Source organism: Tachypleus tridentatus, chromosome 3, assembly GCF_004210375.1.
Source record: "Tachypleus tridentatus isolate NWPU-2018 chromosome 3, ASM421037v1, whole genome shotgun sequence".
NCBI lineage: Eukaryota > Metazoa > Arthropoda > Merostomata > Xiphosura > Limulidae > Tachypleus > Tachypleus tridentatus.
This window is the reverse complement of record NC_134827.1, coordinates 117705419-117732933: the sequence shown is the minus strand read 5'-3', so window position 1 is coordinate 117732933 and position 27515 is coordinate 117705419. Positions and strand designations below refer to the sequence as shown.

At 32.4% G+C, this 27515-nt stretch overlaps 1 pseudogene across 1 annotated transcript in view; it reads left to right on the top strand.

Moving 5' to 3' along the window:
• Positions 1 to 26773, top strand: part of LOC143247852 (sodium- and chloride-dependent glycine transporter 1-like) — a 156344-nt pseudogene extending 129571 nt beyond the window's left edge. Inside the window, exons 11-16 of the transcript XR_013026727.1 lie at positions 5178 to 5290; positions 6929 to 7060; positions 7372 to 7471; positions 8399 to 8505; positions 10408 to 10575; positions 23895 to 26773. The product of XR_013026727.1 is annotated as a sodium- and chloride-dependent glycine transporter 1-like (transcript). The remainder of the gene's footprint in view (positions 1 to 5177; positions 5291 to 6928; positions 7061 to 7371; positions 7472 to 8398; positions 8506 to 10407; positions 10576 to 23894) is intronic.
• The last annotated feature ends 742 nt before the right edge of the window (positions 26774 to 27515 follow it).

The following is a 27515-nucleotide window of genomic DNA, read 5'->3' as shown; positions in this document are numbered from 1 at the left end:
TAAACAGGATTGCAGAATATATAGGAAGATAGGTCTCTTTCACGGAGCCTATTCTTTTCACTGTGTATTTAAATCAGAAATTCTAATACCAAGCAGTCTGTATATTTTCTAGCAGTTTTTCTCACATGTATGTTACATGTAGGATACTTTACCTCTATACAGACTTCCGTGTTTATTATAGACAGAGTAATGTGAACTGATCTGTTTGTCTCATAGAACTTTGCACTTCACAAATATAGCTGCTTACTCCAGTGTTGAAGCTGGAAACAGAAGTAGTAACAGTTTGACACAATATATTTTTAATACAAAAACGACTTGTAAAACCCGACATGGACTTGTGCCTATACAGTGAAAGGTGCAAAGTTTAGAAATTTCGTTGGAGGTAGATCATATAGGCACTGCTTATAAACAAGCTTCAAGTTCATGAGATGTACATAATAATTCATTTTCAACTTTGTTTTGTTTATGTGCATTAACCTAGTTTAGTTTTTTTCATTTTTGTCTTGTTTATGTGAGTTAACCTAGCCCAGTTATTTTTTAAACATTTCCTTGTTTACCTGGGGCTAATCTAGCTTGGTTATTTTTTAAATTTATTTTATATGCGTTATGTTATTTTTAATATTTATCTACATAAGCTGATATGTGGTTTATAAACCAGAAGCTCATAAGTAGATGGTGTATCCTCACCATGGTGCACTTGCACCTTCCCTTGTTATAAATAATCTTATATCAATATTTTTCTATACACTGCGTCAGTGAACATTAATGATAACTTAGAGCAAGCAGTTTTTGGAAGTGAGTACTTTGTAGCTTCTTTAGGACTGCCATATATAATCTGAAATTGTTATATGTGTGTTTAGGTGTACAAATGTTTATATGGATATTATTAATAACTTGTGGTCAGAATTATTCTTTCAAAAGTGTTAAAATGTTCTCATGTAACAAACTGTATTCATAAGTATAAACTGATAATTAGAATGCACTGTCAGTGCTAGTGATATTAAAGAGACAGTTGTCTGTAATAATATTTCTTAATCAACCATGATTTACAGGTGCTGGTTTGGCCTTTGTTGCACTGTCAGTGCTAGTGATATTAAAGAGACAGTTGTCTGTAATAATATTTCTTAATCAACCATGATTTACAGGTGCTGGTTTGGCCTTTGTTGCACTGTCAGTGCTAGTAATATTAAAGAGACAGTTGTCTGTAATAATATTTCTTAATCAACCATGATTTACAGGTGCTGGTTTGGCCTTTGTTGCACTGTCAGTGCTAGTGATATTAAAGAGACAGTTGTCTGTAATAATATTTCTTGATTTGCAGGTGCTGGTTTGGCCTTTGTTGCACTGTCAGTGCTAGTGATATTAAAGAGACAGTTGTCTGTAATAATGTTTCTTGATTTACAGGTGCTGGTTTGGCCTTTGTTGCACTGTCAGTGCTAGTGATATTAAAGAGACAGTTGTCTGTAATAATATTTCTTGATTTACAGGTGCTGGTTTGGCCTTTGTTGCACTGTCAGTGCTAGTGATATTAAAGAGACAGTTGTCTGTAATAATATTTCTTGATTTGCAGGTGCTGGTTTGGCCTTTGTTGCACTGTCAGTGCTAGTGATATTAAAGAGACAGTTGTCTGTAATAATATTTCTTGATTTACAGGTGCTGGTTTGGCCTTTGTTGCACTGTCAGTGCTAGTGATATTAAAGAGACAGTTGTCTGTAATAATATTTCATGATTTACAGGTGCTGGTTTGGCCTTTGTTGCACTGTCAGTGCTAGTGATATTAAAGAGACAGTTGTCTGTAATAATATTTCATGATTTACAGGTGCTGGTTTGGCCTTTGTTGCACTGTCAGTGCTAGTGATATTAAAGAGACAGTTGTCTGTAATAATATTTCATGATTTGCAGGTGCTGGTTTGGCCTTTGTTGCACTGTCAGTGCTAGTGATATTAAAGAGACAGTTGTCTGTAATAATATTTCATGATTTGCAGGTGCTGGTTTGGCCTTTGTTGCACTGTCAGTGCTAGTGATATTAAAGAGACAGTTGTCTGTAATAATATTTCTTGATTTACAGGTGCTGGTTTGGCCTTTGTTGCACTGTCAGTGCTAGTGATATTAAAGAGACAGTTGTCTGTAATAATATTTCTTGATTTACAGGTGCTGGTTTGGCCTTTGTTGCACTGTCAGTGCTAGTGATATTAAAGAGACAGTTGTCTGTAATAATATTTCTTGATTTGCAGGTGCTGGTTTGGCCTTTGTTGCACTGTCAGTGCTAGTGATATTAAAGAGACAGTTGTCTGTAATAATATTTCTTGATTTACAGGTGCTGGTTTGGCCTTTGTTGCCTATCCGAACAGTTGTCTGTAATAATATTTCTTGATTTGCAGGTGCTGGTTTGGCCTTTGTTGCCTATCCCGAACAGTTGTCTGTAATAATATTTCTTGATTTGCAGGTGCTGGTTTGGCCTTTGTTGCACTGTCAGTGCTAGTGATATTAAAGAGACAGTTGTCTGTAATAATATTTCTTGATTTGCAGGTGCTGGTTTGGCCTTTGTTGCACTGTCAGTGCTAGTGATATTAAAGAGACAGTTGTCTGTAATAATATTTCATGATTTGCAGGTGCTGGTTTGGCCTTTGTTGCACTGTCAGTGCTAGTGATATTAAAGAGACAGTTGTCTGTAATAATATTTCTTGATTTACAGGTGCTGGTTTGGCCTTTGTTGCACTGTCAGTGCTAGTGATATTAAAGAGACAGTTGTCTGTAATAATATTTATTGATTTACAGGTGCTGGTTTGGCCTTTGTTGCACTGTCAGTGCTAGTGATATTAAAGAGACAGTTGTCTGTAATAATATTTATTGATTTACAGGTGCTGGTTTGGCCTTTGTTGCACTGTCAGTGCTAGTGATATTAAAGAGACAGTTGTCTGTAATAATATTTCTTGATTTGCAGGTGCTGGTTTGGCCTTTGTTGCACTGTCAGTGCTAGTGATATTAAAGAGACAGTTGTCTGTAATAATATTTCTTGATTTACAGGTGCTGGTTTGGCCTTTGTTGCCTATCCCGAACAGTTGTCTGTAATAATATTTCTTGATTTGCAGGTGCTGGTTTGGCCTTTGTTGCCTATCCCGAACAGTTGTCTGTAATAATATTTCTTGATTTACAGGTGCTGGTTTGGCCTTTGTTGCACTGTCAGTGCTAGTGATATTAAAGAGACAGTTGTCTGTAATAATATTTCTTGATTTGCAGGTGCTGGTTTGGCCTTTGTTGCACTGTCAGTGCTAGTGATATTAAAGAGACAGTTGTCTGTAATAATATTTCTTGATTTGCAGGTGCTGGTTTGGCCTTTGTTGCACTGTCAGTGCTAGTGATATTAAAGAGACAGTTGTCTGTAATAATATTTCTTGATTTACAGGTGCTGGTTTGGCCTTTGTTGCCTATCCCGAACAGTTGTCTGTAATAATATTTCTTGATTTGCAGGTGCTGGTTTGGCCTTTGTTGCCTATCCCGAACAGTTGTCTGTAATAATATTTCTTGATTTACAGGTGCTGGTTTGGCCTTTGTTGCACTGTCAGTGCTAGTGATATTAAAGAGACAGTTGTCTGTAATAATATTTCTTGATTTACAGGTGCTGGTTTGGCCTTTGTTGCCTATCCGAACAGTTGTCTGTAATAATATTTCTTGATTTACAGGTGCTGGTTTGGCCTTTGTTGCACTGCCAGTGCTAGTGATATTAAAGAGACAGTTGTCTGTAATAATATTTCTTGATTTACAGGTGCTGGTTTGGCCTTTGTTGCACTGTCAGTGCTAGTGATATTAAAGAGACAGTTGTCTGTAATAATATTTCTTGATTTACAGGTGCTGGTTTGGCCTTTGTTGCACTGTCAGTGCTAGTGATATTAAAGAGACAGTTGTCTGTAATAATATTTCTTGATTTGCAGGTGCTGGTTTGGCCTTTGTTGCACTGTCAGTGCTAGTGATATTAAAGAGACAGTTGTCTGTAATAATATTTCTTGATTTACAGGTGCTGGTTTGGCCTTTGTTGCACTGTCAGTGCTAGTGATATTAAAGAGACAGTTGTCTGTAATAATATTTCTTGATTTACAGGTGCTGGTTTGGCCTTTGTTGCACTGTCAGTGCTAGTGATATTAAAGAGACAGTTGTCTGTAATAATATTTCTTGATTTACAGGTGCTGGTTTGGCCTTTGTTGCACTGTCAGTGCTAGTGATATTAAAGAGACAGTTGTCTGTAATAATATTTCTTGATTTACAGGTGCTGGTTTGGCCTTTGTTGCACTGTCAGTGCTAGTGATATTAAAGAGACAGTTGTCTGTAATAATATTTCTTGATTTACAGGTGCTGGTTTGGCCTTTGTTGCACTGTCAGTGCTAGTGATATTAAAGAGACAGTTGTCTGTAATAATATTTCTTGATTTACAGGTGCTGGTTTGGCCTTTGTTGCACTGTCAGTGCTAGTGATATTAAAGAGACAGTTGTCTGTAATAATATTTCTTGATTTACAGGTGCTGGTTTGGCCTTTGTTGCACTGTCAGTGCTAGTGATATTAAAGAGACAGTTGTCTGTAATAATATTTCATGATTTACAGGTGCTGGTTTGGCCTTTGTTGCACTGTCAGTGCTAGTGATATTAAAGAGACAGTTGTCTGTAATAATATTTCATGATTTGCAGGTGCTGGTTTGGCCTTTGTTGCACTGTCAGTGCTAGTGATATTAAAGAGACAGTTGTCTGTAATAATATTTCATGATTTACAGGTGCTGGTTTGGCCTTTGTTGCACTGTCAGTGCTAGTGATATTAAAGAGACAGTTGTCTGTAATAATATTTCTTGATTTACAGGTGCTGGTTTGGCCTTTGTTGCACTGTCAGTGCTAGTGATATTAAAGAGACAGTTGTCTGTAATAATATTTCTTGATTTACAGGTGCTGGTTTGGCCTTTGTTGCACTGTCAGTGCTAGTGATATTAAAGAGACAGTTGTCTGTAATAATATTTCTTGATTTACAGGTGCTGGTTTGGCCTTTGTTGCACTGTCAGTGCTAGTGATATTAAAGAGACAGTTGTCTGTAATAATATTTCATGATTTACAGGTGCTGGTTTGGCCTTTGTTGCACTGTCAGTGCTAGTGATATTAAAGAGACAGTTGTCTGTAATAATATTTCTTGATTTACAGGTGCTGGTTTGGCCTTTGTTGCCTATCCCGAAGCAGTAGCTCGTCTCCCTGTCTCACCGTTATGGTCATTTCTATTTTTCTTTATGCTGATGACCCTAGGAATGGGAACACAGGTGAATCTCATTTTTAGTTGTAACTTTTTGTTTTGAATACCTATAACTCTTAGGAGCAGAGGTACGGGTCAGTTTCCCTATAACTCTTAGGAGCAGAGGTACGGGTCAGTTTCCCTATAACTCTTAGGAGCAGAGGTACGGGTCAGTTTCCCTATAACTCTTAGGAGCAGAGGTACGGGTCAGTTTCCCTATAACTCTTAGGAGCAGAGGTACGGGTCAGTTTCTTTAGACGTATCATGATTGCATTTGTTCGTTTTTATGCTCCTTTCCATTGAACACGGGTATGTTTCGATATTTAACATACTTTGTCAGAAAGCTTGAACAAGCAATTTGAGCAGTTATTTTCCTACATAAATCAACTTTACATATTCTCTATTTAGTCTTCATCAAATAAATGTCTTCATTGTTGTATGCTTGCATTGATAAAAATGTTTATACAATTACTAGTAATATAGTACCAAGGGAAAGTTGTAATTACATTATTTTAATGTCATTGTAGTGTATTGAAATTCCAATGTCTTATTTTTGTTTTAATATTTAAATATTGTAATCACAAAACAAAACACCCAATAACCATTCAGAAGGTATACTTTCCTTTTCCAGAACTGACACAGTGGTAAATCAGTGATCTTATAACATTTGGCATATGTGGTGAGCAAGCTATAAATTATTATTGTGTAACTTTGTGCTTTACAACAAACAAACAAATACATTCTTCTAAAGGACTTCTTTCTTCTGCACAAATATACTTATTGTGCATACCATAGGGATGAAACTCCAAATTATATCATTATAATTTACCTCAACCTAACAGCTGATCCAGTGTGGGGGCTTCAGGATGGTGTTCACCACTGAGAAAGAAAGGCCTACTTCAGACAGTTATGTTTGTCACTTTATTGTGAGACTGAATTTCTTTCTAAGTGATATCTCATTGTCATGAATATTTTAATGTCATTTAACATTTACTGAAATTATATATTTTTTGTAAACACAAAGAATTGTGACCCCATAACCACAGGAGGAAGACCTATAACTGTTGAATTTTTTTAACAACGATATACAATTGTGGATAAAATTTTATTTGGTTTTCAATTAAGTTTTACAACTTTTGAACATTATGAGACACATTTGTTATTCCAAAATCTTCTGGATCCTTTACTGACTGGTAGGCCCATGACAACACATGTCACTGCCTGTCCATTGACAGCACAAACTTATTTCTCAACTCAAATATATTCAATTTATTTCTATTATTAATTTGTCATCAGTTTTCAGAAAAGCAGCCCACAGAAAAATATCTCTTTCCACTTTATGTTTAAACAATCTCTGTACAGTTTGTTTAGGTAAAAACTGTTTTACGTATAATTCACTTTTTCCAATCTGAATAAGCGGATGTTGGATCTCTGTCAGAGAAAGCTGATGTTTAACAGAATTTGATCCAGTGGTTTCATGATTCCTGAAAGTTTTCTGTAGTTGTTTATCTGAAACTGTAAGGGATTTAACAAGTATAGTGTTTCAGATAGGATTACTGGAAAACACAGTAAAATAGATTTTTTTTCACATTTTATCTGCGACATTTCTTCACAGTTTTGTATTTTTATTCAATCATTTATTATTTCCTAATCTTTCTCGGTACAGTTTACCTTGATCGAGACTGTTGTAACAACAATTGTGGATACCTGGCCTCATAGGCTTAGACGTAACAAGCATTATGTTCTGCTTATCTGTTGTATCACCATGTTTCTCTGTGGCTTGGTAATCTGCACAGAGGTTTGTGAATGAAATTTATTTAAATAATGCGGATAAATAATTCTTATTTAAAATAAGTTAATACATCATGCAGTAGTATTTTTACATAATAGTGTTTTAATAAAAATAGTTATGGTTTAATTTACATAGCAGTATATTAAATTTTAATCAGATAATGTTTCTTTTCAATGACACCTCTTCACAAAAAATAACTTCATAATGTTTTACAAGATGATGGACCCAAAACTAGTGTTTTGTTAATAGTCTTAATTGATTTGTTCTAAAGAAATAAAAATAGGTTTTAATTATAGTAATGAACTTTCCATCTCTAGGGAGGCATGTATGTACTTCAGCTGTTGGATAATTACTGTGCAAGCTTCTCAGCTTTACTAATTGCAATTATAGAACTTGTTGTGATTGGCTGGATATATGGTAAGTAATGGACAACAAATATTCCTTTATTATACTTGAAGATATTAATGCTAATTTGATGTCCCCTGCTAGTACAGCGGTAATTCTACTGATTTACAACGCTAAAATCAGGGGTTCGATTCCCCTCAGTGGGCTCAGCAGATAGCCCGATGTGGCTTTGCTATAAGAAAAACGCAAACACTAATTTAATATTTGTGTTTTAAAGAATGGATACTAAACTATCCATCTCTGTATCTGTTTTTTGGGGTTTTTTCCTGTGAATTAAATAAAGTAAATAATTACTATTTTAAAGAAATAGTTCCACCTTCAAAAACCCTCTAACATTTCTAGCATGGACCTTCATCATTGTTCTGTCTTAGTTCATCAGCTTTTGTTTACAACTTGTTTCTTTGACAAATATAGATATATTTATAAAATTATGTCCAAAGTTTATAAATAACAAATTATTTTAATTCTAGTTTTATCTGTCAGTCGTTTAAGTAGACAAACTTAAATAAATATATGTACATTTTATACACAGTTCTTTGGTGGCACTGCACTCGTATGTTTAGAGATTTTAATTACAAATATAAATAACGAATTAAATATTATTTTTGCTTTATTTCTCAACATGTAAAATTGAGAAAAATTAAACCGATATTAAAATCTGAGGGTCCAGTTCCCCTCGGTGGACTCAGCAGATAGCTCGATGTGGCTTTGCTATAGGAAAACACACACCTTCAAAATTTCTCCCCACTTTATATGAGAAACACTTTAGTAACTTTTGCTTTAACCATTCTAAATTACAGTTGTTCCATCAAGTATAACTATAGATGCATTAACTATTTACTGTTCTGATAATTATTGAGAGACTGTAGAATTTATTTAGGACACGACTGCTTGTCCCAGTAAGTATAGGACATGAACTAAATGTGGCCATTTCAACAGGTATTGATCGCTTCCTTGAAGATATAAAGGTTATGCTGGGCCAGTATCCGTTTCACTATCAATACTGGAGATCAATTTGGAAGGTCGTCACTCCCCTATCAATTGTTGTAAGTGGACATATCCTTTCTCTTGACCATAATCAACTAAATCACACTTTGTGTCACATACAACTCACATTAATTACTTCTAACTTTATACTTGTATCAACTCTCTGAACCATATTTATCTATTCTCTAACTACTTATGGAACTTTATATGAAATATCTTATGTACGTGTGTAATGTTAAAAATCTTGTGTGATGCTGTGTTTGATTGTTGTGATAATCACTTGTGTACCTGTGTAAGGTTAATAATGTTGTGTGATGCTGTGTTTCATTGTTGTGATAATCACTTGTGTACCTGTGTAAGGTTAGTAATGTTGTGTGATACTGTGTTTCATTGTTGTGATAATCACTTGTGTACCTGTGTAAGGTTAGTAATGTTGTGTGATACTGTGTTTCATTGTTGTGATAATCACTTGTGTACCTGTGTAAGGTTAGTAATGTTGTGTGATACTGTGTTTGATTGTTGTGATAATCACTTGTGTACCTGTGTAACGTTAATAATGTTGTGTGATCCTGTGTTTGATTGTTGTGATAATCACTTGTGTACCTGTGTAAGGTTAATAATGTTGTGTGATCCTGTGTTTGATTGTTGTGATAATCACTTGTGTACCTGTGTAAGGTTAATAATGTTGTGTGATACTGAGTTTGATTGTTGTGATAATCACTTGTGTAAGTGTGTAAGGTTAATAATGTTGTGTGATACTGTGTTTGATTGTTGTGATAATCACTTGTGTACGTGTGTAAGGTCAATAATGTTGTGTGATACTGAGTTTGATTGTTGTAATAATCACTTGTGTACGTGTGTAAGGTTAATAATGTTGTGTGATGCTGTGTTTGATTGTTGTGATAATCACTTGTGTACCTGTGTATGGTTAATAATGTTGTGTGATACTGTGTTTGATTGTTGTGATAATCACTTGTGTAAGTGTGTAAGGTTAATAATGTTGTGTGATACTGTGTTTGATTGTTGTGATAATCACTTGTGTACGTGTGTCAGGTTAATAATGTGTGATGCTGTGTTTGATTGTTGTGATAATCACTTGTTTACCTGTGTAAGGTTAATAATGTTGTGTGATACTGTGTTTGATTGTTGTGATAATCACTTGTGTACGTGTGTAAGGTTAATAATGTTGTGTGATACTGTGTTTGATTGTTGTGATAATCACTTGTGTATGTGTGTAAGGTTAATAATGTTGTGTGATACTGTGTTTGATTGTTGTGATAATCACTTGTGTACCTGTGTAAGGTTAATAATGTTGTGTGATACTGTGTTTGATTGTTGTGATAATCACTTGTTTACCTGTGTAAGGTTAATAATGTTGTGTGATACTGTGTTTGATTGTTGTGATAATCACTTGTGTACGTGTGTAAGGTTAATAATGTTGTGTGATACTGTGTTTGATTGTTGTGATAATCACTTGTGTACGTGTGTAAGGTTAATAATGTTGTGTGATACTGTGTTTGATTGTTGTGATAATCACTTGTGTACGTGTGTAAGGTTAATAATGTTGTGTGTTACTGTGTTTGATTGTTGTGATAATCACTTCTGTACACGTGCAAGGTTAGTAATGTTGTGTGATGCTCTGTTTGATTGTTGTGATAATCATTTCTGTACACGTGCAAGGTTAGTAATGTTGTGTGATGCTCTGTTTGATTGTTGTGATAATCACTTCTGTACACGTGCAAGGTTAGTAATGTTGTGTGATGCTCTGTTTGATTGTTGTGATAATCACTTGTGTACGTGTGTAAGGTTAGTAATGTTGTGTGATACTGTGTTTCATATTTTATGTTCAGATACATTTATTTATTCACAAAAACACGTACAGAATATTTTCATGATGAGAAATAGCTTATGTTTGTTATAGGGTTCTTTAAGTGTTAAGTTTGTATTATTTTGTTTTATAGGGTGTTCTGGTGTTTTCCTGGATCGACCTTCATCCTACTGAGTATGGTAGCTACGTATATCCAGACTGGGCGACTGCTGTTGGTTGGATTGTGTCCATGTTTTCAGTGTCAGCAATTCCTATTGTAGCCTGTATCCAAATCAGCAAAACTGAGGGACCTGTTGGAAAAGTATGTATAAATAGTATTGATTGTTGGTGACTGATCGTCAACAGTATGTATAAATAGTATTGATTGTTGGTGACTGATCGTCAACAGTATGTATAAACAGTATTGATTGTTGGTGACTGATCGTCAACAGTATGTATAAACAGTATTGATTGTTGGTGACTGATCGTCAACAGTATGTATAAACAGTATTGATTGTTGGTGACTGATCGTCAACAGTATGTATAAACAGTATTGATTGTTGGTGACTGATCGTCAACAGTATGTATAAACAGTATTGATTGTTGGTGACTGATCGTCAACAGTATGTATAAATAGTATTACTTGTTGGTGACTGATCGTCAACAGTACGTATAAATAGTATTGATTGTTGGTGACTGATCGTCAACAGTACGTATAAATAGTATTGATTGTTGGTGACTGATCGTCAACAGTACGTATAAATAGTATTGATTGTTGGTGACTGATCGTCAACAGTATGCGTATAAATAGTATTGATTGTTGGTGACTGATCGTCAACGAATGCGATATAAATAGTATTGATTGTTGGTGACTGATCGTCAACAGTACGTATAAATAGTATTGATTGTTGGTGACTGATCGTCAACAGTACGTATAAATAGTATTGATTGTTGGTGACTGATCGTCAACAGTACGTATAAATAGTATTGATTGTTGGTGACTGATCGTCAACAGCATGTATAAATAGTATTGATTGTTGGTGACTGATCGTCAACAGCATGTATAAATAGTATTGATTGTTGGTGACTGATCGTCAACAGCATGTATAAATAGTATTGATTGTTGGTGACTGATCGGCAACGGCATGTATAAATAGTATTGATTGTTGGTGACTAATCGTCAACGGCATGTATAAATAGTATTGATTGTTGGTGACTGGTCGTCAACAGAAGTCCTTTGTGAATCAGAAAGTTAGCTTAAACTTTAAAACGCACTCAGGAAACTCATAATTATACAAGAGGATCATTAGATGCTGATCAACGACCAGTCTGGTTTATTTACTGTTTCTTTGTGTTAGATTTTTTTTATTTCTTGTGGCTTTGTGTAATTTGAACTGGAATGATTAGAAATGAACTGTCTATATCAATTAATTTTGTTAGTAATTAAGTAATTAATTACTTAAGAAATGACTAACGTGAATAAACAGATTAGGCCTAGTGAAATGATAAACTTAATACAAGTGTTGTATTGTTTGAAAAATATCTTGATTAGAAATATCTCATTAACAGCACTCTGTTGAGACAAATTAAAGTGGTGTCCCCTTCTTGTGTTGCTGGCATCAGTATGTTAGCCCTACACATGTGCTTAAGTATCATGGTTCTAGAAAGTAGTGTATAAGATACTGACTTTGTTAGAGGTGTATTTCCCAACTTTTGATGTTAGCATACATGTGATAGGTTTAGATATGCTTGACTTTAGTATTGTTTGTTTAGTTTCAATGTACACTGTTGGGAAATTCTACTGATAAAGTCACTTGCATTAGTAAACTGTTTTGTGAAATAATTTATTTATGCTGAACATCATGAATAGCATTTTGAAAGCAGAGAATCTGGTAAAGGTAAAGAAGTGTGTCTGTTTAATTGTTGAAGGACCAAGTTCTGATACATAGTTTACACTGTGATCAGAAACTTAACTAGCTTATACAATTATTAAAACCTTTCTATTAGATTAAGCTATGTACTTAAGAGTTAAACTGGAAACTGCCAGTCAGTATAGCAAATTAAATACTCCATGTTTTACACTTATGGAGATTAGAAAAAATTGTTTTGTCAGTTGGGTTGTTAACAGTATTATTGGCCATAATCCCAATAATATCTCGTGAGGTTCAACTAACATAGTAGCAATGGGGTAGTTCTAAGCACACTTATTAAGTAAGAGTAATCTTTATAATAAAAGTGTTCTAGTAAAAAATTTAAAATATAATAACAAATACTGTTAATTAATGTAACAACAAGTAAAGAATATACTAGGAACACAAACTCTAGATGATGGCTTCAGTTACTGTTATAGAAGTAAATATTTCTCAAAAATAACCTTAGTATAGCATGAATGAGCTGGCTGATGTTAGATATTTGGAGAATGCCCATGATATGTATTTACCAAGATTGTAATTAAACGATTCATATGTGGACGTTATTGGGATGCTGTATATTTGTGGTGTACATCAGTCTGTCTTGCATAGGTAGGAATAAAGTGTTTTTGAAATTGTGTTGGCTTTTTCCATTTTTAGTAGTATTTTGTTTAGTTGTATTTCATGTGTCTTTGTTAGATTTGTGTGTATTGGTTTAAATTTGTTCGTGTCTGATAGAATGTTATTCATTTTTTGAATGTATTCATTGGTGTTCATTATGACTATAGCATTTCCTTTATCTGCTTTTAGAATTTTAATGTTTTTGTGTTGCTTTAGGTTTTCAATGGAATTAATGTCTCTTTTTGTAAGATTGTTGTTTGGTTTTCTGTTTTGAGAAATTATGTTGATGGTTTTATGAGAAAATTATTTGAAAACATCGTTTAAGATGTCGTTTTTACGTGTTTCTGGAAGATATTATTTTTTTCTGGGAAGTTTGGCTGTTGGATGTCAATAGAATTGTCGAAGTTGTCTTCTTTCTGTTGGTTGTTTTCGGTTGTTTTTGTTTTCTGTGGAAAGTATCACAAGTCTCCTGGTTAGGTCTTCTAAACATGTTTTAATTTCTAAGATTGGAATTTACCTAGGTGCTATTGCGAAGTTGAGTCCTTTGTTAAGTAGATGTTTCTCGTCTGCGTTTAATTGTCGGTCGGATCTGTTAATTATGAGGTCAGTCAATGGTTTGTCATGTTGGTGTCTCTTCTGTTGTTTACATCTTAGTTTTTCTAGTTTTTTGTTCCTGTTGTTCCTAGTGTTGATTTGGTTGATGTTTCGTCGTATAAGTCTGTAAATCTCTGGTTTAATGCAGCAGACAAAAAGCAAAATCAACCAACAAAAGTAAATATATCCCACAATTTAAAAAATCACTGAACCATATACTGCTGCATACCATATATTCTCGACATCAGCAGAAAAATAACCAACATTTGGTAAAAACTAGTCACAAAACATGACATCCCAGTTGATACTAAATTTATTCAAAAACCAGGCACAAAACTAAGGTCTATACTATGTAAAAACTACACTGACAAACACAACACCAACATTATTTATAAAATACAATGTGATAACTGCCACGACTTCTATATTGGAGAAACAAGTAGAAAAATGGAAACCAGATTCAAAGAACACAGTCACCTTCACATATTTTTGAACACTACAAATCAAATAAACACAATATAACCATATAAAACACTCAAATACTAAATAAAGAAACAAACATAAACAAACGCAAAATTAAAGAAGCCTTATTTATAGAACAACTTAAACCCAAAATAAACCAATATAAAGGAACACCTTTATACCTATATTAATAAATATAATCCAACATCTAAGCACGCACTCTACATTTCTACACTCAGTTACACAACTGCCTTCAAACATATGGTCAGCTATCAGTCAGTTACCTCTTTCTTTCTTTGTGAACCTGACTATGACCAAAGAAAGTTGAAATATTGTTTGCTCCTCTACTTAGAGCTTTCTCTCCCCATACCATCTGTTTTTACATATATATTTTTCTCTACAAGCAGGTTTTCTCATCATCACGAACTTGGTAAAAGTTTATACTACTGCTATGAACCTTGTAAACAGTTTATACTACTGTCATGAACCTTGTAAACAGTTTATACTACTGCTATGAACCTTGTAAACAGTTTATACTACTGCTATGAACCTTGTAAACAGAGTATACTACTGCTATGAACCTGGTAAACAGTTTATACTACTGTCATGAACCTTGTAAACAGTTTATACTACTGTCATGAACCTTGTAAACAGTTTATACTACTGTCATGAACCTTGTAAACAGTTTATACTACTGTCATGAACCTTGTAAACAGTTTATACTACCGTCATGAACCATGTAAACAGTTTATACTACTGTCATGAACCATGTAAACAGTTTATACTACTGTCATGAACCTTGTAAACAGTTTATACTACCGTCATGAACCTTGTAAACAGTTTATACTACTGTCATGAACCTTGTAAACAGTTTATACTACTGTCATGAACCTTGTAAACAGTTTATACTACTGTCATGAACCTTGTAAACAGAGTATACTACTGTCATGAACCTGGTAAACAGTTTATACTACTGCTATGAACTTGGTAAAAGTTTATACTACTGCTATGAACCTTGTAAACAGTTTATACTACTGTCATGAACCTTGTAAACAGAGTATACTACTGCTATGAACCTGGTAAACAGTTTATACTACTGCTATGAACTTGGTAAAAGTTTATACTACTGTCATGAACCTTGTAAACAGTTTATACTACTGCTATGAACCTTGTAAACAGTTTATACTACTGCTATGAACCTTGTAAACAGTTTATACTACTGCTATGAACCTTGTAAACAGTTTATACTACTGTCATGAACCTTGTAAACAGTTTATACTACTGTCATGAACCTTGTAAACAGTTTATACTACTGTCATGAACTTTGTAAACAGTTTATACTACTGCTATGAACCTTGTAAACAGTTTATACTACTGCTATGAACCTGGTAAACAGTTTATACTACTGCTATGAACCTTGTAAACAGTTTATACTACTGCTATGAACCTTGTAAACAGTTTATACTACTGTCATGAACCTTGTAAACAGTTTATACTACTGTCATGAACTTTGTAAACAGTTTATACTACTGCTATGAACCTTGTAAACAGTTTATACTACTGTCATGAACCTTGTAAACAGTTTATACTACTGCTATGAACCTTGTAAACAGTTTATACTACTGTCATGAACTTTGTAAACAGTTTATACTACCGTCATGAACCTTGTAAACAGTTTATACTACTGTCATGAACCTGGTAAACAGTTTATACTACTGCTATGAACCTTGTAAACAGTTTATACTACTGTCATGAACCTTGTAAACAGTTTATACTACTGCTATGAACCTTGTAAACAGTTTATACTACTGTCATGAACCTTGTAAACAGTTTATACTACTGCTATGAACCTTGTAAACAGTTTATACTACTGCTATGAACCTTGTAAACAGTTTATACTACTGTCATGAACCTTGTAAACAGTTTATACTACTGTCATGAACCTTGTAAACAGTTTATACTACTGCTATGAACCTTGTAAACAGAGTATACTACTGCTATGAACCTGGTAAACAGTTTATACTACCGTCATGAACCTTGTAAACAGTTTATACTACTGCTATGAACCTTGTAAACAGTTTATACTACTGCTATGAACCTTGTAAACAGTTTATACTACTGTCATGAACCTTGTAAACAGTTTATACTACTGCTATGAACCTTGTAAACAGTTTATACTACTGCTATGAACCTTGTAAACAGTTTATACTACTGTCATGAACCTTGTAAACAGTTTACACCATTATAACTCGTAGTGGAAAGAAGTGATTGAGATATAGAATAAATATTTCATAAACAGTAATTCTACAAACTATAGGAAGGTTTGTAGGACATATTAATAGTTTAGAAACAGTAGTTGTACAAACTATAGGAAGGTTTGTAGGATGTGTTAATAGTTTAGAAACAGTAGTTGTACAAACTAATAGAAAAGTTTGTATGACATATTAATAGTTTAGAAACAGTAGTTGTACAAACTATAGGAAGGTTTGTAGAACATATTAATAGTTTAGAAACAGTAGTTGTACAAACAATAGAAAAGTTTGTAGAACATATTAATAGTTTAGAAGCAGTAGTTGTACAAACTATAGAAAAGTTTGTAGAACATATTAATAGTTTAGAAACACTAGTTGTACAAACTATAGAAAAGTTTGTAGGACATATCAGTAGTTTAGAAACAGTTGTTGTACAAACTATAGGAAAGTTTGTAGAACATATTAATAGTTTAGAAACAGTAGTTGTACAAACTATAGGAAAGTTTGTACAACATATTAATAGTTTAGAAACAGTAGTTGTACAAACTATAGGAAAGTTTGTACAACATATTAATAGTTTAGAAACAGTAGTTGTACAAACTATAGGAAAGTTTGTAGGACATATTAATAGTTTAGAAACAGTAGTTGTACAAACTATAGGAAAGTTTGTAGGACATATTAATAGTTTAGAAACAGTAGTTGTACAAACTATAGGAAAGTTTGTAGAACATATTAATAGTTTAGAAACAGTAGTTGTACAAACTGTAGAAAAGTTTGTAGAACATATTAATAGTTTAGAAACAGTAGTTGTACAAACTATAGGAAGGTTTGTAGGACATATTAATAGTTTAGAAACAGTAGTTGTACAAACTATAGGAAGGTTTGTAGGACATATTAATAGTTTAGAAACAGTAGTTGTACAAACTATAGGAAGGTTTGTAGGACATATCAATAGTTTAGAAACAGTAGTTGTACAAACTATAGAAAAGTTTGTAGGACATATCAATAGTTTAGAAACAGTAGTTGTACAAACTATAGAAAAGTTTGTAGGACATATCAATAGTTTAGAAACAGTAGTTGTACAAACTATAGGAAAGTTTGTAGGACATATTAATAGTTTAGAAACATTAGTTGTACAAACTATAGAAAAGTTTGTAGGACATATTAATAGTTTAGAAACAGTAGTTGTACAAACTATAGAAAAGTTTGTAGGACATATTAATAGTTTAGAAACAGTACTTGTACAAACTATAGAAAAGTTTGTAGGACATATTAATAGTTTAGAAACAGTAGTTGTACAAACTATAGGAAAGTTTGTAGGACATATTAATAGTTTAGAAACAGTAGTTGTACAAACTATAGGAAAGTTTGTAGGACATATTAATAGTTTAGAAACAGTAGTTGTACAAACTATAAAAAAGTTTGTAGGACATATTAATAGTTTAGAAACAGTAGTTGTACAAACTATAGGAAAGTTTGTAGGACATATTAATAGTTTAGAAACAGTAGTTGTACAAACTATAGGAAAGTTTGTAGGACATATTAATAGTTTAGAAACAGTAGTTGTACAAACTATAGGAAAGTTTGTAGGACATATTAATAGTTTAGAAACAGTAGTTGTACAAACTATAAAAAAGTTTGTAGGACATATTAATAGTTTAGAAACAGTAGTTGTACAAACTATAGGAAAGTTTGTAGGACATATTAATAGTTTAGAAACAGTAGTTGTACAAACTATAGAAAAGTTTGTAGGACATATTAATAGTTTAGAAACAGTAGTTGTACAAACTATAGGAAAGTTTGTAGGACATATTAATAGTTTAGAAACAGTAGTTGTACAAACTATAGGAACGTTTGTAGAACATATTAATAGTTTAGAAACAGTAGTTGTACAAACTATAGGAAGGTTTGCAGGACATATTAATAGTTTAGAAACAGTAGTTGTACAAACTATAGGAAGGTTTGCAGGACATATTAATAGTTTAGAAACAGTAGTTGTACAACTATAGGAAAGTTTGTAGGACATATTAATAGTTTAGAAACAGTAGTTGTACAAACTATAGGAACGTTTGTAGAACATATTCATAGTTTAGAAACAGTAGTTGTACAAACTATAGGAAGGTTTGCAGGACATATTAATAGTTTAGAAACAGTAGTTGTACAAACTATAGGAAGGTTTGTAGGACATATTAATAGTTTAGAAACAGTAGTTGTACAAACAATAGAAAAGTTTGTAGAACATATTAATAGTTTAGAAGCAGTAGTTGTACAAACTATAGAAAAGTTTGTAGAACATATTAATAGTTTAGAAACACTAGTTGTACAAACTATAGAAAAGTTTGTAGGACATATCAGTAGTTTAGAAACAGTTGTTGTACAAACTATAGGAAAGTTTGTAGAACATATTAATAGTTTAGAAACAGTAGTTGTACAAACTATAGGAAAGTTTGTACAACATATTAATAGTTTAGAAACAGTAGTTGTACAAACTATAGGAAAGTTTGTACAACATATTAATAGTTTAGAAACAGTAGTTGTACAAACTATAGGAAAGTTTGTAGGACATATTAATAGTTTAGAAACAGTAGTTGTACAAACTATAGGAAAGTTTGTAGGACATATTAATAGTTTAGAAACAGTAGTTGTACAAACTATAGGAAAGTTTGTAGAACATATTAATAGTTTAGAAACAGTAGTTGTACAAACTGTAGAAAAGTTTGTAGAACATATTAATAGTTTAGAAACAGTAGTTGTACAAACTATAGGAAGGTTTGTAGGACATATTAATAGTTTAGAAACAGTAGTTGTACAAACCATAGGAAGGTTTGTAGGACATATTAATAGTTTAGAAACAGTAGTTGTACAAACTATAGGAAGGTTTGTAGGACATATCAATAGTTTAGAAACAGTAGTTGTACAAACTATAGAAAAGTTTGTGAGGACATATCAATAGTTTAGAAACAGTAGTTGTACAAACTATAGAAAAGTTTGTAGGACATATCAATAGTTTAGAAACAGTAGTTGTACAAACTATAGGAAAGTTTGTAGGACATATTAATAGTTTAGAAACATTAGTTGTACAAACTATAGAAAAGTTTGTAGGACATATTAATAGTTTAGAAACAGTAGTTGTACAAACTATAGAAAAGTTTGTAGGACATATTAATAGTTTAGAAACAGTACTTGTACAAACTATAGAAAAGTTTGTAGGACATATTAATAGTTTAGAAACAGTAGTTGTACAAACTATAGGAAAGTTTGTAGGACATATTAATAGTTTAGAAACAGTAGTTGCACAAACTATAGGAAAGTTTGTAGGACATATTAATAGTTTAGAAACAGTAGTTGTACAAACTATAAAAAAAGTTTGTAGGACATATTAATAGTTTAGAAACAGTAGTTGTACAAACTATAGGAAAGTTTGTAGGACATATTAATAGTTTAGAAACAGTAGTTGCACAAACTATAGGAAAGTTTGTAGGACATATTAATAGTTTAGAAACAGTAGTTGTACAAACTATAGGAAAGTTTGTAGGACATATTAATAGTTTAGAAACAGTAGTTGTACAAACTATAAAAAAAGTTTGTAGGACATATTAATAGTTTAGAAACAGTAGTTGTACAAACTATAGGAAAGTTTGTAGGACATATTAATAGTTTAGAAACAGTAGTTGTACAAACTATAGAAAAGTTTGTAGGACATATTAATAGTTTAGAAACAGTAGTTGTACAAACTATAGGAAAGTTTGTAGGACATATTAATAGTTTAGAAACAGTAGTTGTACAAACCATAGGAACGTTTGTAGAACATATTAATAGTTTAGAAACAGTAGTTGTACAAACCATAGGAAGGTTTGCAGGACATATTAATAGTTTAGAAACAGTAGTTGTACAAACTATAGGAAGGTTTGCAGGACATATTAATAGTTTAGAAACAGTAGTTGTACAACTATAGGAAAGTTTGTAGGACATATTAATAGTTTAGAAACAGTAGTTGTACAAACTATAGGAACGTTTGTAGAACATATTAATAGTTTAGAAACAGTAGTTGTACAAACTATAGGAAGGTTTGCAGGACATATTAATAGTTTAGAAACAGTAGTTGTACAAACTATAGGAAGGTTTGTAGGACATATTAATAGTTTAGAAACAGTAGTTGTACAAACTATAGGAAAGTTTGTAGGACATATTAATATTTTATAAACAGTAGTTGTACAAACTATAGGAAAGTTTGTAGGACATATTAATAGTTTAGAAACAGTAGTTGTACAAACTATAGAAAAGTTTGTAGAACATATTAATAGTTTAGAAACAGTAGTTGTACAAACTATAGAAAAGTTTGTAGAACATATTAATAGTTTAGAAACACTAGTTGTACAAACTATAGGAACGTTTGTAGGACATATTAATAGTTTAGAAACAGTTGTTGTACAAACTATAGGAAGGTTTGTAGGACATATCAATAGTTTAGAAACAGTTGTTGAACAAACTATAGGAAAGTTTGTAGGACATATCAATAGTTTAGAAACAGTAGTTGTACAAACTATAGGAAGGTTTGTAGGACATATTAATAGTTTAGAAACAGTAGTTGTACAAACTATAGGAAAGTTTGTAGAACATATTAATAGTTTAGAAACAGTAGTTGTACAAACTATAGGAAAGCTTGTAGGACATATTAATAGTTTAGAAACAGTAGTTGTACAAACTATAGAAAAGTTTGTAGGACATATTAATAGTTTAGAAACAGTAGTTGTACAAACTATAGGAAAGTTTGTAGAACATATTAATAGTTTAGAAACAGTAGTTGTACAAACTATAGAAAAGTTTGTAGAACATATTAACAGTTTAGAAACAGTAGTTGTACAAACTATAGAAAAGTTTGTAGAACATATTAATAGTTTAGAAACAGTAGTTGTACAAACTATAGAAAAGTTTGTAGGACATATCAATAGTTTAGAAACAGTAGTTGTACAAACTATAGGAAGGTTTGTAGAACATATTAATAGTTTAGAAACAGTTGTTGTACAAACTATAGGAAGGTTTGTAGGACATATTAATAGTTTAGAAACAGTAGTTGTACAAACTATAGGAAAGTTTGTAGAACATATTAATAGTTTAGAAACAGTAGTTGTACAAACTATAGGAAAGCTTGTAGGACATATTAATAGTTTAGAAACAGTAGTTGTACAAACTATAGAAAAGTTTGTAGGACATATTAATAGTTTAGAAACAGTAGTTGTACAAACTATAGAAAAGTTTGTAGGACATATCAATAGTTTAGAAACAGTTGTTGTACAAACTATAGGAAGGTTTGTAGGACATATTAATAGTTTAGAAACAGTAGTTGTACAAACTATAGGAAGGTTTGTAGGACATATTAATAGTTTAGAAACAGTAGTTGTACAAACTATAGGAAAGTTTGTAGGACATATTAATATTTTAGAAACAGTAGTTGTACAAACTATAGAAAAGTTTGTAGGACATCTTAATAGTTTAGAAACAGTAGTTGTACAAACTATAGAAAAGTTTGTAGGACATCTTAATAGTTTAGAAACAGTAGTTGTACAAACTATAGAAAAGTTTGTAGGACATATTAATAGTTTAGAAACACTAGTTGTACAAACTATAGAAAAGTTTGTAGGACATATCAATAGTTTAGAAACAGTTGTTGTACAAACTATAGAAAGTTTGTAGAACATATTAATAGTTTAGAAACAGTAGTTGTACAAACTATAGGAAGGTTTGCAGGACATATTAATAGTTTAGAAACAGTAGTTGTACAAACTATAGGAAAGTTTGTAGGACATATTAATATTTTATAAACAGTAGTTGTACAAACTATAGGAAAGTTTGTAGGACATATTAATAGTTTAGAAACAGTAGTTGTACAAACTATAGAAAAGTTTGTAGAACATATTAATAGTTTAGAAACAGTAGTTGTACAAACTATAGAAAAGTTTGTAGAACATATTAATAGTTTAGAAACACTAGTTGTACAAACTATAGGAACGTTTGTAGGACATATTAATAGTTTAGAAACAGTTGTTGTACAAACTATAGGAACGTTTGTAGGACATATTAATAGTTTAGAAACAGTTGTTGTACAAACTATAGGAAAGTTTGTAGGACATATCAATAGTTTAGAAACAGTAGTTGTACAAACTATAGGAAGGTTTGTAGGACATATTAATAGTTTAGAAACAGTAGTTGTACAAACTATAGGAAAGTTTGTAGAACATATTAATAGTTTAGAAACAGTAGTTGTACAAACTATAGGAAAGCTTGTAGGACATATTAATAGTTTAGAAACAGTAGTTGTACAAACTATAGAAAAGTTTGTAGGACATATTAATAGTTTAGAAACAGTAGTTGTACAAACTATAGGAAAGTTTGTAGAACATATTAATAGTTTAGAAACAGTAGTTGTACAAACTATAGAAAAGTTTGTAGAACATATTAATAGTTTAGAAACAGTAGTTGTACAAACTATAGAAAAGTTTGTAGAACATATTAATAGTTTAGAAACAGTAGTTGTACAAACTATAGAAAAGTTTGTAGAACATATTAATAGTTTAGAAACAGTAGTTGTACAAACTATAGAAAAGTTTGTAGAACATATTAATAGTTTAGAAACAGTAGTTGTACAAACTATAGAAAAGTTTGTAGGACGTATCAATAGTTTAGAAACAGTAGTTGTACAAACTATAGGAAGGTTTGTAGGACATATTAATAGTTTAGAAACAGTAGTTGTACAAACTATAGGAAAGTTTGTAGGACATATTAATATTTTAGAAACAGTAGTTGTACAAACTATAGAAAAGTTTGTAGGACATATTAATAGTTTAGAAACAGTAGTTGTACAAACTATAGAAAAGTTTGTAGGACATATTCATAGTTTAGAAACAGTAGTTGTACAAACTATAGAAAAGTTTGTAGGACATATTAATAGTTTAGAAACAGCTGTTGTACAAACTATAGAAAAGTTTGTAGGACATATTAATAGTTTAGAAACAGCTGTTGTACAAACTATAGAAAAGTTTGTAGGACATATTAATAGTTTAGAAACAGTTGTTGTACAAACTATAGGAAGGTTTGTAGGACATATTAATAGTTTAGAAACAGTAGTTGTACAAACTATAGGAAGGTTTGTAGGACATATTAATAGTTTAGAAACAGTAGTTGTACAAACTATAGGAAAGTTTGTAGGACATATTAATATTTTAGAAACAGTAGTTGTACAAACTATAGGAAGGTTTGTAGGACATATTAATAGTTTAGAAACAGTAGTTGTACAAACTATAGGAAAGTTTGTAGGACATATTAATATTTTAGAAACAGTAGTTGTACAAACTATACAAAAGTTTGTAGGACATATTAATAGTTTAGAAACAGTAGTTGTACAAACTATAGAAAAGTTTGTAGGACATATTCATAGTTTAGAAACAGTAGTTGTACAAACTATAGGAAGGTTTGTAGAACGTGTTAATCGTTTAGAAACATAATTGATGGGTACTCTTTTCCACCTTCCCCTTTGCTTGAGACACATTTTCAAATGAATTTCTATTCTACATTTACAGCAACTAGTACATAAAAGGTAGTTATGTGTGTTGAAGCCCACAGTAACTCAGTAATAATGGCTTTAATACTAATATGTAAGTGTCAGTAACCATGATGGGCACAACATAAGTAGTCTTGTTTGTACCTTTGTGTTTAATAACCAACCAAAACATGTGGTTCAGTTACAAAACTGTATTGGAAAAGGTCAGATAAAATTACTTAAATGCATTTTGTGTTTTACACAGCGAATAAAGATGTTAATCCAGCCAACAGAGGACTGGGGACCCAAACTTCAGATGCATCGTATGGAGACCCGCAGTCCAAAACACACTGACTCCCAAGTTCCATTGGCCCTACCAAACTATGATCCTGATAGCTTTGACTTCCCAGATGACTTGAGCAAGGAAGTTGATGGTCAGCAAGATGACACATCAGATTCAGAAGGCCTGAAGCTCAACATTCCCACCTACCCTAATCATGAAACTGGTCTTTAAGTCACTACTCAGAAACTTATTCCTTACTTAGATGTTTAAAGGAGTGTCTGTACAGTTTATGGTTTCCTTCCCTATCAGTTGCCATGTTCCATTTTGGGTTAACATGTCTGTAAGGCTGGAACTGTCGTCTCATAGTTCTGTAAAATAATAGATTCATTTCTTTCTGTATAATCCTCCTTTTATTTCCTGTCCTAAGTTCATATTCTATAATCTAAACTGTAGTGATACTATAGGAAATAACAATAATACCAAGGTTTTAACAGGAAGGTGGTATCCAGATGTAAAAACGTCTGAGACACATCACCAAAAACGGAATTAGCTGAACCTCAGAAGTTCTGTCACGTTTCATGTGCTCTTACCAATGGTGTGAGTTGTATTTATAGAAACTCCTGAAAATGTGTAAATATACAAGTTGAATGTTATGTATGGTAAATAATATAATAGAGTGCCAACAGTATGGATTATTTCTTAAAACTCTACATCTGTATTTCATGTTTTTTACTTTGTCAGTCAAGCTTACAAACTTTGAAGGCTTTAAATTACAGGTTATGTATGAAGAGTTTTATTTACGTTACTGGTAAGTATCATAGAAATTACACATAGGATTAACACTAATCTACAAGAAACATATAGTAATCTAGAGGATATCGTCTATGATTCGAATCATAAAACTCGTATAAATTCGATTACATAACGAAATCTTCAAATATTTAAGGTTTTCTTATGAAAGTTAATTGTTTAAATATTAAAGAATACAGTTTGTGAAATATTCTGCACAAAAGATAATTGTGTTCTTTCAGGTATTTCCTTCATATTTTATTTTTGGTTAATTAGATAAACATTTATTGCGACCGTAAGATTAATTATTCTTAGTTTCTTAAGAGACAAATTATGCAACCTATTGTATCATACAAAGCAAAGTAGTAAATTATATTGTTGTTCTTAAGAAAGATGCCACATATGTATTTTCTTCCTGTACATAGTTTCTAATGGTTGTTCTTCTTTTACTACAACTTAGGCTTACAGATGGTGACATCTATTTTATCGTACATGGTTTCAGAATGTAATATTTCTTATCTTTTACTATATGTAGTTTTTAGATGGTGGGCTTTGCTTTACTATAGCTTAGGTTACAGATGGTGACCCCCTGTATTTTATAGTACATGGTTTCACTGTGTAGTCTTTTATAAGTTACAGTATGCAGTTTCAAGTGGTGGTTCTTACTACAACTTAGGGTTAAAAACAATTACTTCTGTGTCTTTTGTGTATTCTCATGTTGTACACAGTTTCATATTGTGACCATTACTGTGCATGCATTCATTTAGTGATGTGCTGCTGTATGTGGCTACATACAGGCCTGGCATGGCCAAGCGTGTTAAGGCGTGCGACTCGTAATCTGAGGGTCGTGGGTTTGCATCTCTGTCGCACCAAACATGCTCGCCCTTTCAGTCCGGGGGCCATAATGTGACGGTCAATCCCACTATTCGTTGGTGAAAGAGTAGCCCAAGAGTTGGCGGTGGGTGGTGATGACTAGGTGCCTTCCCTCTAGTCTTACACTGCTAAATTAGGGATGGCTAGCACAAATAGCCCTCGAGTAGCTTTGTGCGAAATTCAAAAAAACAAAAACAAAAATGTGGCTACAAAATGATAACTTTGTTTTCACTGGGTGTGGTTACACAAAGTAACTTGAATGTGTTGTTTTACTGGTTTTAACTTCAGTGTGTTTTTCTCCAATGGGGATTTTTTGTATTTTGTAAACTTACCACAGTTACAGGAGTTAACATCTATGTTTCATAAACTTACCATAGTTACAGGATGTAATATAGGTGATTATTAAACTTACCATAGTTACAGGATGCAATATAGGTGATTCTTAAACTTACCGTGCTTACACGAGTTAACATCTATGTTTTCTTAAACTTACCATAGTTACAGGAGTTAACATCTGGGTTTCTTTTGTTACTCATGGTTACAGGAGTTAACTTCTGCAGTTACAGGTAATAAACTTATGTGGTTCTTAAAGTGATTGTGATTACAGGTGATAATATGGTACTCATGTTTTCCAAATTTTAGTGGGATGCTTAGTTAACATCAGTTGTAAATAATTAACAAAGCTGTTTATATTCTTTACAGGGTGCTGCCTAAACATGTACATAAACATTTAGAAAATTGAATTTTTGTTTCTGTTCATTTTCTGTTCTTCTGTTTTTAAACAGTTGTATATAGTTGCCAATTTACACAGCTCTTTACAACATTAAACATGTGATAATAACCTGTACAGAGTTGATTGGCAGAACCAACTTAACTAAACGTAACCTTGCACTATACAACATAGTTCCTAATTCACCAATGGCTGTAACACATTTTGAAAGTATAAATTACTCTATTATGTTTAGTTATCATTTGAAGCAACAGTGTATATAAACCAGCATGTAACGGATCTACCCACTTCCAAGTTTTCATGGCCATGTTTGTTTGTGTGTGTGTGCAATCAGAGATTGTGTGATTCATTTTACAGTCAGAATACCTAGTGTATGTAGTGTAAGTCTACAATTTGTTGTCATTCATACGCTATGTGTGTGTGTATAAAATATGCATATATGTAATAAAATGGTTGTTGATTAGATCTATACTATTTGCCTGAAAGGTCGTACGATCGCCACATTGGTAAATTTCTGAATTCATTAACATGTCACTGTTTACAGAACCACCAAATCAATGATATTCTACAAACACTAACATATCACCGTTGTTTAGAAAATTATAAAGTCAGTGATATTCTAGATGACGTAATTTGTCACTGTTGTTTACAAAATCACTAACTCATAAATCATAGACAGTCGGGTATGCCAACTTGTCACTGATATTTAAAAAATTAACAAATCAGTGATATTATGGATGCACTATCTTGTCACTATTGTTTGAAAAATCACTGGCCCTATAGTGGCTCAGTGATAAGTTTGTTGACTTATAATGCTAAAAACTGGGTTGTAATACCCTTGGTGGGCAGAGCACAGATATCCCTTTGTATAGCTTGTACTTGACAACAAAAAATTCAGTGATGGTTACCAAATCATTGATGGTTATGATGCACTGATGTGTCACTGTTGTCTGGTGCAGCCAGAAATGGAAAGTAACAAATGAAAACTTACTTGGACTTTCTGCCAATGTGAAAAGTGTTGCTGACAACGTATAGAGGACCTGCATATGTTGGGGAAAACAACTCATTCTGCTAAACGAAGTCATGTTACCAGAAAAGTATGTGTAATGATACACATAACAATATTGGTGTCTCCTCTTCTGATGGCTGTTCCTAATCTAGCTGTGAAAGGTTATAATGAAAAGAAAGCTTGTTGTCAACACCCTTGTACC